The sequence below is a fragment of the Balaenoptera physalus genome (genome assembly GCF_965194825.1).
Source record: "Balaenoptera physalus genome assembly, chromosome: 2".
In the NCBI taxonomy this organism is placed as follows: Eukaryota; Metazoa; Chordata; class Mammalia; order Artiodactyla; family Balaenopteridae; genus Balaenoptera; species Balaenoptera physalus.
Window position 1 is genome coordinate 63,963,133 of NC_138883.1, and position 15,470 is coordinate 63,978,602.

Here is a 15,470-nt window from a genome sequence, read left to right on the forward strand (position 1 = left end):
TTTCTGGTGGTATGTGCCGTCCAGCAACATGTGCCTTCCCTTTTTATCACAGGATGTATTTACAATTTTGTATATGATCAGTGGATTAATGTTTATTAAATTTCCCCCACTAGATTGCTAATTCCCTGAAGGACGGAACTGTGCCTCTTTTGCTCACCATTGTCTCTCGTGCCGAGCACAGAGGTACCTGGCACACAGTAGGAGCTCAGTATATATCTGATCATTCATAAAAATAGAACAAAAATTTATGTAGATATTTCCCACCATTTTTTTTTTAAATCCATTTTTTTTTAATAGCTACTTTATTTATTTATTTATTTATTTATTTATTTATTTATTTTTGGCTGTGTTGGGTCTTCGGTTCGTGCGAGGGCTTTCTCTAGTTGCGGCAAGCGGGGGCCACTCTTCATCGCGGTGCGGGGACCGCTCTTCATCGCGGTGCGCGGGCCTTTCACTATCGCGGCCCCTCCCGTTGCGGGGCACAGGCTCCAGACGCGCAGGCTCAGCAGTTGTGGCTCACGGGCCTAGTTGCTCCGTGGCATGTGGGATCTTCCCAGACCAGGGCTCGAACCCGTGTCCCCTGCATTAGCAGGCAGATTCTCAACCACTGCGCCACCAGGGAAGCCCCCCCACCATTTTTTGATGGAAAAAAAAAAAGAATCAATATAAAGGCTAAATTACAGAAAATTTACACAATGAAATATGCAGCCATTAAAAAAATCATGCTTCTGAGTAATATTTAATGATATTGGGAAACATTCATTACATAACGTTAGATTAAAAATGAATGTGGAGTAAGAGTCCTGTTTATTTATCATTTCCACATTTTTTAAAAATAAGCCTTTCTTTTTTTTTTTAATTTTATTTTTTTGTCCATGCCACGCAGCATGTGGGATTTTAGTTCCCTGACGGGGGATCAAACCCACACCCCCTGCATTGGAAGCGTGCATTCTTAACCACTGGATCGCCAGGGAAGTGCCCCACATATTTTTGAAAAGTAGAATTATTCAGTGTAGTTTTGTCTCTTGCTTTTCACTTAATATTTATGCAAATATATATATTATATATACAAAAGATATATGCAGAGAAAAAGATTGAAAACAATGTTACTGGTGATTTATTTTGGTAGACAGGATTTCAGGGGAATTTATTTCTTCTTCAGACTCTGTATTTTTCAAATATTTTTACAATAAACACATACATTTTTATAATTAGAAGGCAGCTGTAAGTAAGAACATGGACTTTGGTGTTAGCCTGATCTGATTTCCAGTTCTAGCTCTACCTCTGCCACCTAGTAGCTGAGTGAGCTGGGTGAGTTACTTAACCTCCCTTCAGAGGAATACCTACCTACGAGGTTGCAGCAAGAGGCAAATGACATAATATACATAAATCAGACTACTTTATGCCGTATCAACAACTAGCAGCTCTTGTTACAGATTTTGATCTGGTAAAAATATTACTTTTAAAATTTAAAAAAACCTTTCTTCTGGAAAGAAAAAAAAGGAAATAAAAACCATATCTAGTTTCAGCTGTGTTTTCAAAAAGAAAAAAAAAAGTTTTCTCATTTGTAGCCAGGAATGATAATTCCTACCACACCGGGAAGCTGTGCAATGGTAAGAGATGATGTACGTGAAAGCCTAGAACAGAGCCTGACAACTGACAGGATCAATGCATTACTTCCCACCTCCCATGGTGACCCAATCCGTGGGACAGAGCCAGGCGACCATTCCTGTATCTGAGCACTGCAGTTGAGATATGCAGCCCAATTCCTTCATGGGGCGTATGTCCAGAGAACAGGGCTGTCTGCCAAGTGGTAGAGGCCTTCAGAGAGCAGACTGATGCAACCCCTGTCTTCAGCAAGCATTCCTAAGCAGCCCTTCCACCCGTTAGAACAGTTCAAACTGTTATTGGTTTTAAACAGGCAATGATCACATCTGTTTCTTGAATGATTATACCTCCGAAATTTCTAAATATAAACTTAAACCTTGATACCCCCTACACACACACACACACACACACACACACACACACACACACACACACACACGGAGTCCTTGAATCAGAAAAGTGATTTTCTCCACCAGTCACTGCTTTTCCCCAACTTTTTATTCTGAAGAATTTCAAACAAATTGCAAACAGAAAAGTTACAGGTAGCACAATGAACACCATATGCTGTTCATTTAGATTTATCAACTGAATTTCACTGCATTTGCTTTCTCTCTTTCTGCTTTTTAATTTTTAATTTTCAGCTAAACCATTTAAGAGTTAATTATAGGGCTTCCCTGGTGGTGCAGTGGTTAAGAATCCGCCTGCCAACTCAGGGGACACGGGTTTGAGCCCTGGTCCGGGAAGATCCCACATGCCATGGAGCAACTAAGCCCGCGTGCCACAACTGCTGAGCCTGCACTCTGGAGCCCGTGTGCCACAACCACTGAAGCCCGCGCACCTAGAGCCCGTGCTCCACAACAAGAAAAGCCACCGCAATGAGAAGCCCATGCACCGCAACGAAGAGTAGCCCTCTCTCGCTGCAACTAGAGAAAGCCCGCGTGCAGCAACAAAGACCCAATGCAGCCAAAAATAAAATAAATTAAATAAATTTTTTAAGAAAAGAGCTTATGGTTAAAAAAAAAAAAAGAGTTAATTATAGACACTGACACTTCATCCCAAAATACTTTAGTATGTGTTTCCTAAGAACAAGGACATTCCTTCTACATGGAATAAGAATCTCACTCAGGAAATTTAACATTAATGCACTAGTGTAATCTAAAATACAGTCCATATTCCGATATTCCCAGTTGTCCCAACAATATCCTTTGTAGGTTTTTTTTTCTTTTAATCTAGATTTCAAAATGAAAAAAAAGGGAAAAAAATCACACATTGCATTTAATTGTCATGTCTCATCCAGTCACTCTGAAATTCAGGCCTTCCGCCTTTGGAGCTAGAGCTATTGTTTTCCTCTTAATTTTCATTTACATCAATGGACCTCATAACTAAATGCAGCAATTTTTCATCTTCATTTTTGGCCCATGTACTTCTTAAAGAAGTGGCTTGTACTGAATATAATCCCACTATTTTTCAGATCTTAGCTTTAAACCACATTGAAATACAATAATAAATGTTAACAGCAGCTACACAATGACAAGTCTGGGTGGGGAAGGAATGAGGCATTCAGCTTGGGGCACGTTCAAGTCACAGTAATGACAGAACATGCAGGTGACAAGACCAACATGCCATGATTGGAGATGGGAACCGGAATCTCTCCCTAGGTAAGGTGAAGAGAGTCACAGAGGAGTGAGAGGGGGAGCCACAGAACGGTGACTTTCCCAGGGGAGAGACCATTCTGTGAGGAGGACCAGTCTGAGCCCTGGAAGACTTCCAGGTCAGAGAAGCAGCAGGACACGCTGGAGACCCAGAAGAACCAGGGGGTGGGGTGCCCAGGTAATGAGGAAGAAACAATGAGTCCCACCCCTTAGCTGCGTATGGTTTTAAATTCAAGGTGCAAATTAATTCTCAAGACCAGGCCAGGAGAGGGACCTTGGGACCCAGAGCTATACCAGCTGGAGTCAGATCAGGTAACCTTCTGGAGGGGAGGGTGGTGGGCAAGCTAGAGGGGCAAAACCCCAGACAGATCTCCTGATGCAAAACTGCTTCAGGTAAGGAAACCGGAGAAAGAATCCAGAATAATTATCAGGAAGAGAAGTTGCCGAGGAGACCATGAAGGAACAAACGGGAGGACAAAAGCCAATTCAGTTGGGATGGCCAGGGAACAAGTGGAAAGAATCTGTGTCCTTGACAACATTGAGCCACTGAGTTAACCAACTCCAAAGCTTCCCCACCTCTGGACTTCTTGTTACGTAAAATAATAAATTTTCATACTATTAAAAACAAAAGGCCACCTAAGTTGATGAATTAAGAAGCTCTCTGAAAAGCATATTTGCCAAGAAATCTTGAGAACCAAGAGAATGAAGCAAAAATATCAAATAGGTGAACATAACATAGTCACAATGACTGCAGCAAATCCACTCAGCTTGTTAGCTAGATCTTACACATATGATTACCTTGAAAGGTTTGTGAAGAACAAATCTATCCGCCAGTAACTCAGTGATTTTAAAAGGATCAGAGAGAAAACCAGTAAAGGCAGGCAAAAGGAAAATCTGCTCTGTAGGCCCTCAGTTTCTTAAGATAGACATATGAACATACACACACGTATATACATATATGTGTAATGCGTGTGCATATACACGTGTGTGTACACACACAATATGTATACATGTATATATATAATAACACATATGTACAAAATTTGCCTCACCCAGGAAGCACTGCTGAATACATAAGCATTCCAGGTTATTCAGGTGGTGAGAACGAGGGAAAGTAGGATACTGGCTGCTGAAAGTTGAAAAGAGGTTTGAGGTGTTCTTGCTACCTAAGAAGGGAATTTTTGCCAGAATAACTAGAATAAATAGGGCTTTCACAATGCACCAGCTTTAATAAGGTTTCAAAGCAGTATGAGTAATAGAGGAGGGGGAAGTGTGGTGACACTGTTCCTATTGTCGAGTTTCTCTGCGGTAAACTCTTCTCAGCAGATACTGAATCATCAGGGGGAGATTATTAAACCCTTTTCGTGTCTAAAATTTAACACCATCGTACTTCAGTTTCCTGGTACAAACCTTACTTTAGAGTTGTTTACAGGACCGTGAATGAATTTAACAGGCTGTAGTTTGTAAATTTAACCCTAAAAAGTTTAACTTTATTTCCTTCAATTTATTATGAAAATAATCTGCGCTGGAGTTAAGGAGAAGAAAGAGGGAAACATATTTCCACCCTTTTCACCTTCAAATTAACAGTATAACTCTTTAAATGGAACATCCACCGTTCATTTAGAAACTGTAGTATTGACTACTTCTTTCCTATTCCTCAGATGCGCTCATCTGAAGGGGTGGTGCTGGTGGGGATTCGAACAGCTGCACATTTCCAACATAGTATTCCCTAAATGGTGTCAAATGACTGGGAATGAAGTTTTGGTGACTGGATGATTTATTCACTTAGTCATCATTGTTCCGTCAGAGGAAGCAAAAAGAGGCTTTTGTTTGTGTTTCTGAGTATAGGGTGTGAGGGATGAAGAGAAGAGAATAGCCATATAATGAGACTTTGGTCTTTTTCGCTCTCTCAAAAGAGGTCTTTATCTTCAAATTACTATAAATATATCATAAAAATAGAATATATACTGTATTGTGGCCCTTTCTACCTTGTTTTTTCATATTTTCCCGGAAAGTTTCTTTTTCTCCTTCTCTATTAAAAAAAATACTGCATGAATATGTTCAAATCATAAAATATTCAAACGTTACAGAAATAACAGACTGAAAAACAAAAGTCTCCCTTCACCGCCCTTGCCCAACCCCCCTCTCCCAACATTCAGCCCCTACAAAAAAGTTCTTTTTTCTTTTTAAACCTCTATTACCCTTGTTTGGGGCAGTTTCGTCAGTTTCACAACAACAGATGGCATATTCAATTAACAGGCAAATTCCAAAATATAGACAACCAGGAATCACTGAAAATGAACCCGCCTATGAAGTACAGTCCCAGAAAGTGACAGGGAAAATGGTGGCAGAGTGGCTGAACAGAGACCAGGGTAGCTCCCCGGGGGAAAAAAAGGCACACGAGGCCAGAAACATCTGGGTTTGCTTCTCCCCCTGCCACTAGCTAACTGGATGTCCTTGAGCACCTTTGTTTCCCCAGCTGTAAAGTAGGCACGACAATAGGAGCCTGAAATGAGCTCGTGTGCAGGAAACACCTAGCAAGCGCCTGACTTATGCTGGATCTTTGGCAAATATTAGTTTTCCTCCCACTTCCAGAGGAAATTTTATGCATCTAAAGTACCCACTGGTTTGTTTCTGGTGAAGTTCTAGTTGTATCTGCATGTTCATGGGGAAGTTATAATCCTATTTTATACACTGTTTATAAAAGGTGAAAAAAGAGTATGCTTTGCTCCCCTGCCAAACTGCTGGGAGCACGTCAGTGTTTTATAGGTTGATTAAAAGCTGGCGTAGAAATAGATCCGCATTGTACTTAGGTTCAGGCAATGTATATGGATTCAGGGAAGAGTGTTCAGGGTTATGAAATCCTGATAATCGTGGGTAGGTTATGTCCAGGAATCCTGTATCATAAAAGTAACTGATTCAAAAACCAAGTTGAATAATTAGGGAACACTGATGCAAGAACATTGGATCTAAAAAAAAATTATTTGTGTAATACTAACATGGTTATTTGAGAGTTCATAATTTTTTATTTTCATCACATGCGCACAAAAAAAAAAACCTACTCTGCAGTCATCCAGCAGGCAAGCTCATAATAAGGTGAAAGTATCTTGAAGAAGGTAAACGATTAAGGCTTCTGGCAATCCTGGAGCTTTTTCTGCAGTCTTTGAGGCCTAGAGTGCCCTCTACTGGTTACCTTCCAGAAAGCCAGGCAGCTGATAGTTTCACAGAGGACTCAAATTATTAGAAACACCATAAATACAACCCTTTATCTCTGTAACTTTCCCATTGAGTGACCTTTTTCTAAAGGCTTATCATCTGAAAGAGAGAGCGTCATGACTTTTTTTGGTACCAGCTTGATTCCTTAATCAGAAGTGCGTCTGACATACCATTTTAAATGTGATCAATTCTATTGGATCCTAAGTATTAAAGTAATCATTATTTCAGGGACTTCCCTGGTGGCGCAGTGGTTAGGAATCCACCTGCCAATGCAGGGGACACAGATTCGAGCCCTGGTCCAGGAAGAGCCCACATGCCGCAGAGCAACTAAGCTCGCAAGCCACAACTACTGAGCCCATGTGCCACAACTACTGAGGCTGTGAGCCACAACTACTGAAGCCTGCATGCCTAGAGCCTGTGCTCCACAATGAGAAGCCACTGCAATGAGAAACCCGCGCACTGCAATGAAGAAAAGCCCCCGCTCGCTGCAACTAGAGAAAGCCCGTGCACAGCAACGAAGACCCAACGCAGGGCTTCCCTGGTGGCACAGTGGTTAAGAATCCGCCTGCCAATGCAGGGGACACTGGTTCGAGCCCTGGTCCAGGAAGATCCCACGTGCCATGGAGCAACTAAGCCTGTGTGCCACAACTACTGAGCCTGCAATCTAGAACCCGCGAGCCACAACTACTGAAGCCCGCGCACCTAGAGCCCGTGCTCCGCAACAAGAGAAGCCACCGCAATGAGAAGCCTATGCACCGCAATGAAGAGTAACCCCTGCTCACTGCAACTAGAGAAAGCCTGCACACAGCAATGAAGACCCAATGCAGCCAAAAAATAAAATAAATAAAATAAATAAATTTTTTTAAATGCTAAAAAAAAGACCCAACGTAGCCAAAAATAAATAAATTAATTAATTAATTATAAAAAATAATAAATTAATCAGCATTTCAGAAGAATAATTAAATGGAATAAAGTGGTCCCAAACTATTTAACTGGATTTTACATTAAAAAATATATTTTGTTGTAGGGTATACAGTTTCTAGCGTACACTAGTCTCTGTGTACTAGCTTTTCAATTTCCTGTGAATCTATAATGATTTCAAAATGAAAAACTGGAAAAAAATCTAGTGACTTTACTTTGCAGCTTTAAATCATTTAAAGCTTTTTTTGAGCTTATTGAACCGTAATGGAAAGAAAATACCAAAGACAAAGATTAAAAAAAAAAAAAAGAAGAAGTGTGGAACTTCCCTGGTGGCACAATAGTTAAGAATCCGCCTGCCAATGCAGGGGCGCCACAGCTGCTGAGCCTGCTCTCTGGAGCCTGCGAGCCACCTGTGCGCCTAGAGCCCGCGCACCGCAGCGAAGAGTAGCCCCCACCCTGCAACTAGAGAAAGCCTGCGCACAGCAATGAAGACCCAACACAGCCTAATTATTTTTTTAAAAAAAGAGTATTAGCATTAAAAAAAAAATTGTGCATCAATTGAAATTTTGATTTTTCTATTCTTTTTCTTTCCCTGCTCTCCTCTTGCTCGTGGCCAGTAGCCCTTCCTGATAGTCCCCGAGGAACCTGCAAAGATATGGCCAGAACAGGTATGCCCATGCTCATCGGCCATCAGAGCGAACCGGACTTCCAGTGTGAACTAGATTACTGCTTTTCATACATGTGTTTAAAAGCAGAATTTTTATCTTCTAATGCAGTGTTACCCAGAATTCATCCATGCATTCATTTATTCCACAGTTATTGAGCACCTATTACGTGCTACACACAGTCATGAATATTTGTCGCTCCTACCAAATACGGGTCTAAAATTCAGTCACATTCCTTTTAACATTAAAACTAACAACACACACACACACACACACACACACACTCACACACACACACACACACATATGAAAGCCCACCTTTCCCTAGAGGACCAGCAGCAGGAATACCCAGTTTTGCATCCATGACCTGAGAAATCTCCAGAGCAAAGTAGCCTGTCCTTGATCTGGACTCCTCAGTCACGTCCTTGGTTATCTTGTTCCACATAAATCTGACAGCACAGCTGCCCTAGCTGGAGTAGGAATGGGGCTCTGTCTCTTTCCTCCTATCTTTTCTTTGCTTCTCTCCCCTCCCACGCTGGTGGACATTGAAGTACCTCTGTGAAACTGGGGGGTTTTGTGAAATACAAATTGAAAGCCACTGATCAGTTTTAAAACTCATACTTTATAGGTGAGAAAAATGAGGCCCAGAAGTGTTGTAAACTGCTGATCTGGAACTCAAACTGAGATCTCCTAATTTCAAACCTCTTGCTCTTTCTGTTGCTTTGTGTTGTTTCTTTTTTATCTCTGTGAAGATTTATTTGTCCTAGTCCCTCTACCATTCGGTAGTTATACCTTGTAAAGCAATCTCATAATTTATAATTGGATGTTTATGGCCAATAATAGCTTGGTAAATTGCTTCTATCAAGGAGTATCTGTCAAAGTCTCAGGAGGAAACAGATGGCACACTCAAATTAGGATAATTCAAGGTGGGTTTAATAAAGGTACTATTTACACAAGTGTGTGTAGTGTGTAGGGAGAGACCACAAGGAACAGCAGTCCCAGGGCTATTCCCACCCCTAGTCCCAGAAGGATGAAGGGAGGGAGCAGCTTCTCCAGAGAGACATGGAGCTTGCCAGAAGAGGAGCCGTGACCTTTGGTCAGGGGACCCAAGCAGCCCAAGGTGACCTTTCAGGGTTGAAGTTGGGCAGTTATAACAGCACCTTCAGGACTTCCCTGGTGGTGCACTGGTTAAGAATCTGCCTGCCAATGCAGGGGACACGGGTTCGAACCCTGGTCTGGGAAGATCCCACATGCCGCGGAGCAACTAAGCCTGTGTGCCGCAACTACTGAGCCTGCGCTCTAGAGCCCGAGAGCCACAACTAGTGAGCCTGCGTGCCACAACTACTGAAGCCCACGCACCTAGAGCCCATGATCCGCAACAAGAGAAGCCACCGCAGTGAGAAACCGGCGCACCACAACAAAGAGTAGCCCCCACTCCCTGTAACTAGAGAAAGCCGGTGCGCAGCAATGAAGACCCAACGCAGCAAAAATAAATAAATTTTAAAAAATAATAATAACAGCACCTTCACTGTCCACTCTTCCTCTGATCTCTCCTGGGGGTCTTCATTGGTTGAACCCAACTAGAAGTCAAAGGCATTGAACTAGTCTGTACGGGTCAGCCACCCTACAAATCAGGGCGAAGAAGGGTGGAGAATGAACCTAGGGGGCAGTGGAAAATCCCTTTCTACAAGGTGATGAAATAAAATTCATATTTTATGGCAAGATAAGAAAAATTTAAACATGAAATTTTTCTTTGCCTGTTTGGGCCGCCTCCCTTCCCTTTGGTGCATGTTGTGCATCTGCTTTAACCAGACCTCTTTAGGAGATAACATTCTTTCTTAATCTCATAAACGAGATAACCTTCCTTCTTAATCTTGTAAAGGGCCAAGACCCATGTGTAAATCTGGATTGTGTAAACTGTCAATTGACTATAGCCCTTTGTCTCAAAGATAACTGTACTTTGACCTCTAAAGAGGGAAATAGTCCTCAGAGCTTTCTGAAAGACTGTCTCCCAGGTTATAATCCTCAGGTTGGCGCCAATACAATTTTCCATTTCTTTCTTAGATCTGCTACTGATTAATTTTTTCACTGACAAAGGTCACATACAATTTAGTAAGGGACTCCTGGAGTCATCTAATAATGACTCATTGTGATATTGTTATTCATAATCAGAAATATATATTTGGTCATAGTCCCTTTTTCTAGCACAGAGCTCCTAAAACCCTTGGAATTTCCCAAGTGAAGAGAGTGACCAAGGTGTCTTTTGTGATGTTAATGGTGACTTTTGGACCTCACCTCAGATTGAGGGCAGCAGGCCAGGAGAATATGGTTGATTCTCCTGGCCTACTACTAGAGGGTTGGAACTTTCAGTCCCACGCCCCCATTTCCAGGGAGGAGAGGGGAGTTAGAAGCTGATCAGTCACCAGTGGCCAATGATTTAATCAATTGTGCGTATGTAATGAAGCTTCCATAAAAACCCAAAAGGACGGGATTTGGAGAACAAGAATGCTTCTAGGCTGGTGAACAAGGATGCTTCCACATTCCACTGTGCTGGGCCCCAAACTCCATGGGGACAGAAGCTCCTTTGTTCGGCACCTCCCCCTATATATCTCTATATCTGGCTGTTGATTCGAATCCTTTAATATCCTTTGTAATAAACAAGTAATCTAGTGAGTAAACTGGTATCTGAGTTCTGTGAGCTGCTCTAGAAAATTAATCGAACCCAAGAAGGGAGTCATGGAAACCTCTAATTTATAGCTGTTGGGTCAGAAGCACAGGTAACAACCTGGACTTGTGATTGGCATCTGAAGTAGGGACAGTCTTGCAAGACAGAGCCCTTAACCTGTGGGATCTGATGCTATCTTTGGGCAGATAGTGTCAGAACTGAGTTGAATTGCGGGACACTCAGCTGGTGTTGGAGAATTGCTTAGTGTGGTGGAAAAAACCCACCCATCAGAATTAGTGCCAGAATCATGCTTATCTAATAATGGGATCCCAGTTTCTGTGGAAAAACAAAGGAAAAGCAGTCTCTGGAAGGGAGTTTTCCCAAGTGCCCCCGACTCATACCACACAGCTTATCCTGAAGTGAACCTTACTGTGATCTATGCTCTATGTTTCTTTGAAATGATTCAAACACAGGGATTTTTTTTTTTTTTTTTTTTTGCTGCACTGCGTGGCTTGCAAGATCTTAGTTCCCTGGCCAGGGATCGAACCCAGGCCCTTGGCAATAAAAGCGCTGAGTCCTAACCACTGGACCACCAGGGAATTCCCCACAGGGATTTTTTTTCTTTAATTTATTTTTATTCAAGTATAGTTGATTTACAATGTTGTGTTAATTTCTGCTGTACAGCAAAGTGATTCAGTTTTACATATATATATATTCTTTTTCACATTCTTTTCCGTTATGGTTTAACAGAGGATACTGAATATAGTTCCCTGTGCTATACAGCAGGACCTTGCTCTTTATCCATTCTATATATAGTAGTGTGCATCTGCTAATCCCAACCTCCCAATCCATCCCTCCCCCCACACCCCCCTCCCCCTTGAGAACCACAAGTCTGTTCTCTATGTCTGTGAGTCTGTTTCTGTTTCGTAGATAAGTGCTTTTGTGTCATATTTTAAATTCCACATATAAGTGATAGCACATGATATTTGTCTTTTTCTTTCTGACTTAACTTCACTTAGTATGATAGTCTCTAGTTCCATCCATGTTGCTGCAAATGGCATTATTTCATTATTTTTTTATGGCTGAGTAGTATTTCATTGTATATATGTACCACATCTTCTTTATCCATTCATCTGTCAATGGACATTTAGGTTGTTTCCATGTCTTGGCTATTCTGAATAGTGCTGCTATGAAAATAGGGGTGCATGTATCTTTTTTAATTATATGCCCATGGGTAGGATTGCTGGATTATATGGCAACTCTATTTTTAGTTTTTTGAGGAACCTCCATACTGTTTTCCCTAGTGGCTGCACCAACTTACATTCCCATCAACAGTGTAGGAAAGTTCCCTTTTCTCCACACCCTCTCCAGCATTTGTTATCTGTAGACTTTTTAATGATGGCCATTCTGACCAGCGTGAGGTGGTACCTTATTGTACTTTTGATTTGCATTTCTCTAATAATTAGTGATGTTGATCATCTTTTTATGTGCCTGTTGGCCATCTGTATGTCTTCTTTGAGAAATGTCTATTTAGTCTTCTGCCCATTTTTCGATTGGGTTGTTTGTTTTCTTTGTTTGTTTGTTTTTGTTTTTATTGAGTTTTATGAGCTCAAACACAGGGATTTTAATTTTATTTTTATTTATTTATTTTTATTTATTTATTTTTGGCTGTGTTGGATCTTCGTTGCCGTGCGCAGGCTTTCTCTCTAGTTGCAATGAACGGGGCTACTCTTCGTTGCGGTGTGTGGGCTTCTCACCAGGGTGGCTTATCTTGTTACAGAGCACGGGCTCTAGGCACAGGCTGCAGTAGTTGTGGCTTGTGGGCTCTAGAGCGCAGGCTCAGTAGTTGTGGTGCACGGGCTTAGTTGATCCGCGGCATGTGGGATCTTCCCGGACCAGGGCTCAAATCCGTGTCCCCTGCATTGGCAGGTGGATTCTTAACCACTGTGCCACCAAGGAAGTCCCAAACACAGGGATTTTTACAGGGAAGAGTTATAGTTTCTTAGGTTCACACAGGTAGCTGGGAAATCCCTCACAGTACTGCCTGAGCAAAGAAGGAGAGCCTTGTTTATTTTATTTTATTTTTAATATTTATTTATTTATTTATTTTGGCTACACCAGCTCTTCGTTGTGGCACTTGGGATCTTTAGTTGTGGCATGTGGGATCTTTTAGTTGTGACATACAGGCTCATAGTTGCAACACACAGGCTTCTTAGTTGGGGCATGCAAACTCTTAGTTGTAGCATGCATGCGGGATCTAGCTCCCCGACCAGGGATAGAACCCGAGCCTCCTGCATTGAGAGTGTGGAGTCTTACCCACTGGACCACCAGGGAAGTCCCCAGGAGAGCCTTGTTTAGAGTCAAAGCCATAACGGGTCCAGAGGCATGCATTGGTTCCAAGGGGAGAGCCTGAGTTAAAATAGAAAGAATTGCTAAACTTCTGATAAATGTTTCTTCAAAGTAAAAACTAGTTATTCCCAAAAGATTTCTGCAAACTTAAAAGAAAACCTTTTTTGAAAATCAAAACCTTAGGAGATTAATGTTACTGTTTTTTCTTGGCTAATTTCTTAATGGGCATATATTTAAGTTTTAATTTAAAGTAAGTCAATTGCTCTTAAAAACAGATTACATCACTGATGTCTTAAAAATATTGTTTAAGTAGCTTAAAAGAACATATGAAATGCAGACTACATTTTTAGGGTTTCTTCAAATAAATAGAAAACCGCTGATATGAGAAAAATCTTGAAGAACGAAATATTTTAAAGAACACTTAGTTTAAGGAAAACACCCACATACCCCCTGAGTTATAGGAACATATTTATAGCTAGTACTTATTTTAAATCCACGAAGTGCAACTAGGTAAATACATTTATCTTGGATAAAAGAGTGAGACCTTCAAAGGGAGATTTCTGAGCTGAGATGGAGAAGTAGCATGAGACTGACTCTTTCTTCAGCAAGTAGTCAAAGCTGGGGAATCTATAAATATTGCAAGATTCTAGAAGAAAAAAACAACACAGAAACCATTTTAGTCTCTACCTTTCCTGCCACAGGCGATCAGTCACTTAATGGAGGCAGTTCTATCTTTTATAAACACTGCTTGATCCTGATGACAAGTAGAAATTATAATGGAGTAATCGCAGTTCAGGCATACAAAAATGGAGTTGGGGAGCCATTGAGGATCTGGTCTCAGACAGTCTCTGCACCACTGAGAACCTGAACTTTACTGAACCATAGCAGACCCAAGGACACCACCAGCTGTCTTCAGAACAACACCTGCCAGCTGCAACGTTATGGTCTCAGGGTCTCCCCTTATAACTGTGCAACGATCTCAGACCCCATCCAATCCTTACTTAATAAGCACCCTTACATCTTGCCAGCTCCAAATTACAATTCTCGATAAAAACTCATTTAACTGACTGTAACCTTGCAGTTTTTGCCTTTATAAGCCTCCCGCACTTTGTTGTACAGCCAAACACAATTCAGGTGCTTCTAGAATCTGTGTCTCCCCGGATGCAGTCCTAACAAACCACAAGTAAACACTTCTTATTTCAGTCAGGTCTCTGCTTCTGAAGTTTTGGTTAACAATCTGTTTCTCTAGCCTCCAGCTTGATTGCCATGCAGTTTCAGTCCCTACCACCTCATCCTTGGATGGTATGATCGCTCCCTCACTAGTGTCCTGCCTTTAGTTTCTCAGCGTCCACCTCCTTCATCCAACTTCCACCTCGCAGGCAGAATTATTTCTAAGACGCAAGTCTGACCATTTACTTCTCTATTTAGTAACCTTCAATGACTTAACCTTACCTCAATACGTTCTGTATCAGTAATAAATTATCCTAAAATGTAGTGGCCTCAAACAACTGCAATCACGTATGGGTCAGGAATTTGGAAAGGGCTTGGCCAGGAAATTCTTGCTTGGGGTCTTCCATGAGAAAGCAATCAGATTTTGACTGGGGCAGCTGTCATCAGAGGCAAGGATCACTGGGGGCCATCTTGGAAACTGACTAGTACACACACCTAGGATAACATCTAATCTTCAAATGTCCTTCAAGGCCATTCACCCTTATCATCAGGAACAAGGACCTGCCATGTCCTAGTATATCTCCAAGTTTGCTATTTCAGAACTAAAGGGTAGTTTTTCATTCATTTACTCCTAAGGCCCAGTAATTAGAGGTGAGAGCTCTACTCCAATTGGTTCATTTATTTTAATTTTCTTGCAGAAGCAAGGGTGAGTACCACTTAAAAATAAAATATTCTTTGGTTAGCATTACTGACAAATACAAAATTATCCCGAAGTCATGTATATAAAACAGTATACATTAAATTAAGTATGTATATTTAGAGTAACATAACGTGCTTAATACCTAAAGTTTAATAATATTTGATAACTTAAGTATAGCAGTCAATATTTAAGTACAAAGTTCAGTTAATAAAATTAAATGTACCCAATATTTCTCATCTTCCTAAGACAAGATGGGCACAACACTCTTCTTTATTTCTTCCTAACGCACTTCTCAGCCCAATTCTTAGCGTACAGTAGGTGGTCATGAAATATTTGTTGGATTGGATTGAATAGTACCAGGAATAAGTAATCCCCCAGCCCCCTCTTTGCAGTTCCTTCTGAACTTCTTCAGAGCAGGAGACAGTATTGTGTTCCAGGCACTATGCTAAGCACTTTACATGTATTATTTCATTCAGTCTTCACACCAATCTTATGATGGTGGTACTTTAATTTACCCGTTTTGT

At 41.3% G+C, this 15,470-nt stretch overlaps 1 pseudogene across 1 annotated transcript in view; it reads right to left on the minus strand.

Moving 5' to 3' along the window:
- The window catches only part of LOC309656055 (nuclear receptor coactivator 4 pseudogene), a 34,456-nt pseudogene extending 30,418 nt beyond the window's left edge, over positions 1-4,038 (minus strand). Inside the window, exon 1 of the transcript XR_014268834.1 lies at positions 2,447-4,038. The product of XR_014268834.1 is annotated as a nuclear receptor coactivator 4 pseudogene (transcript). The remainder of the gene's footprint in view (positions 1-2,446) is intronic.
- Between the last annotated feature and the right edge of the window lie 11,432 nt (positions 4,039-15,470).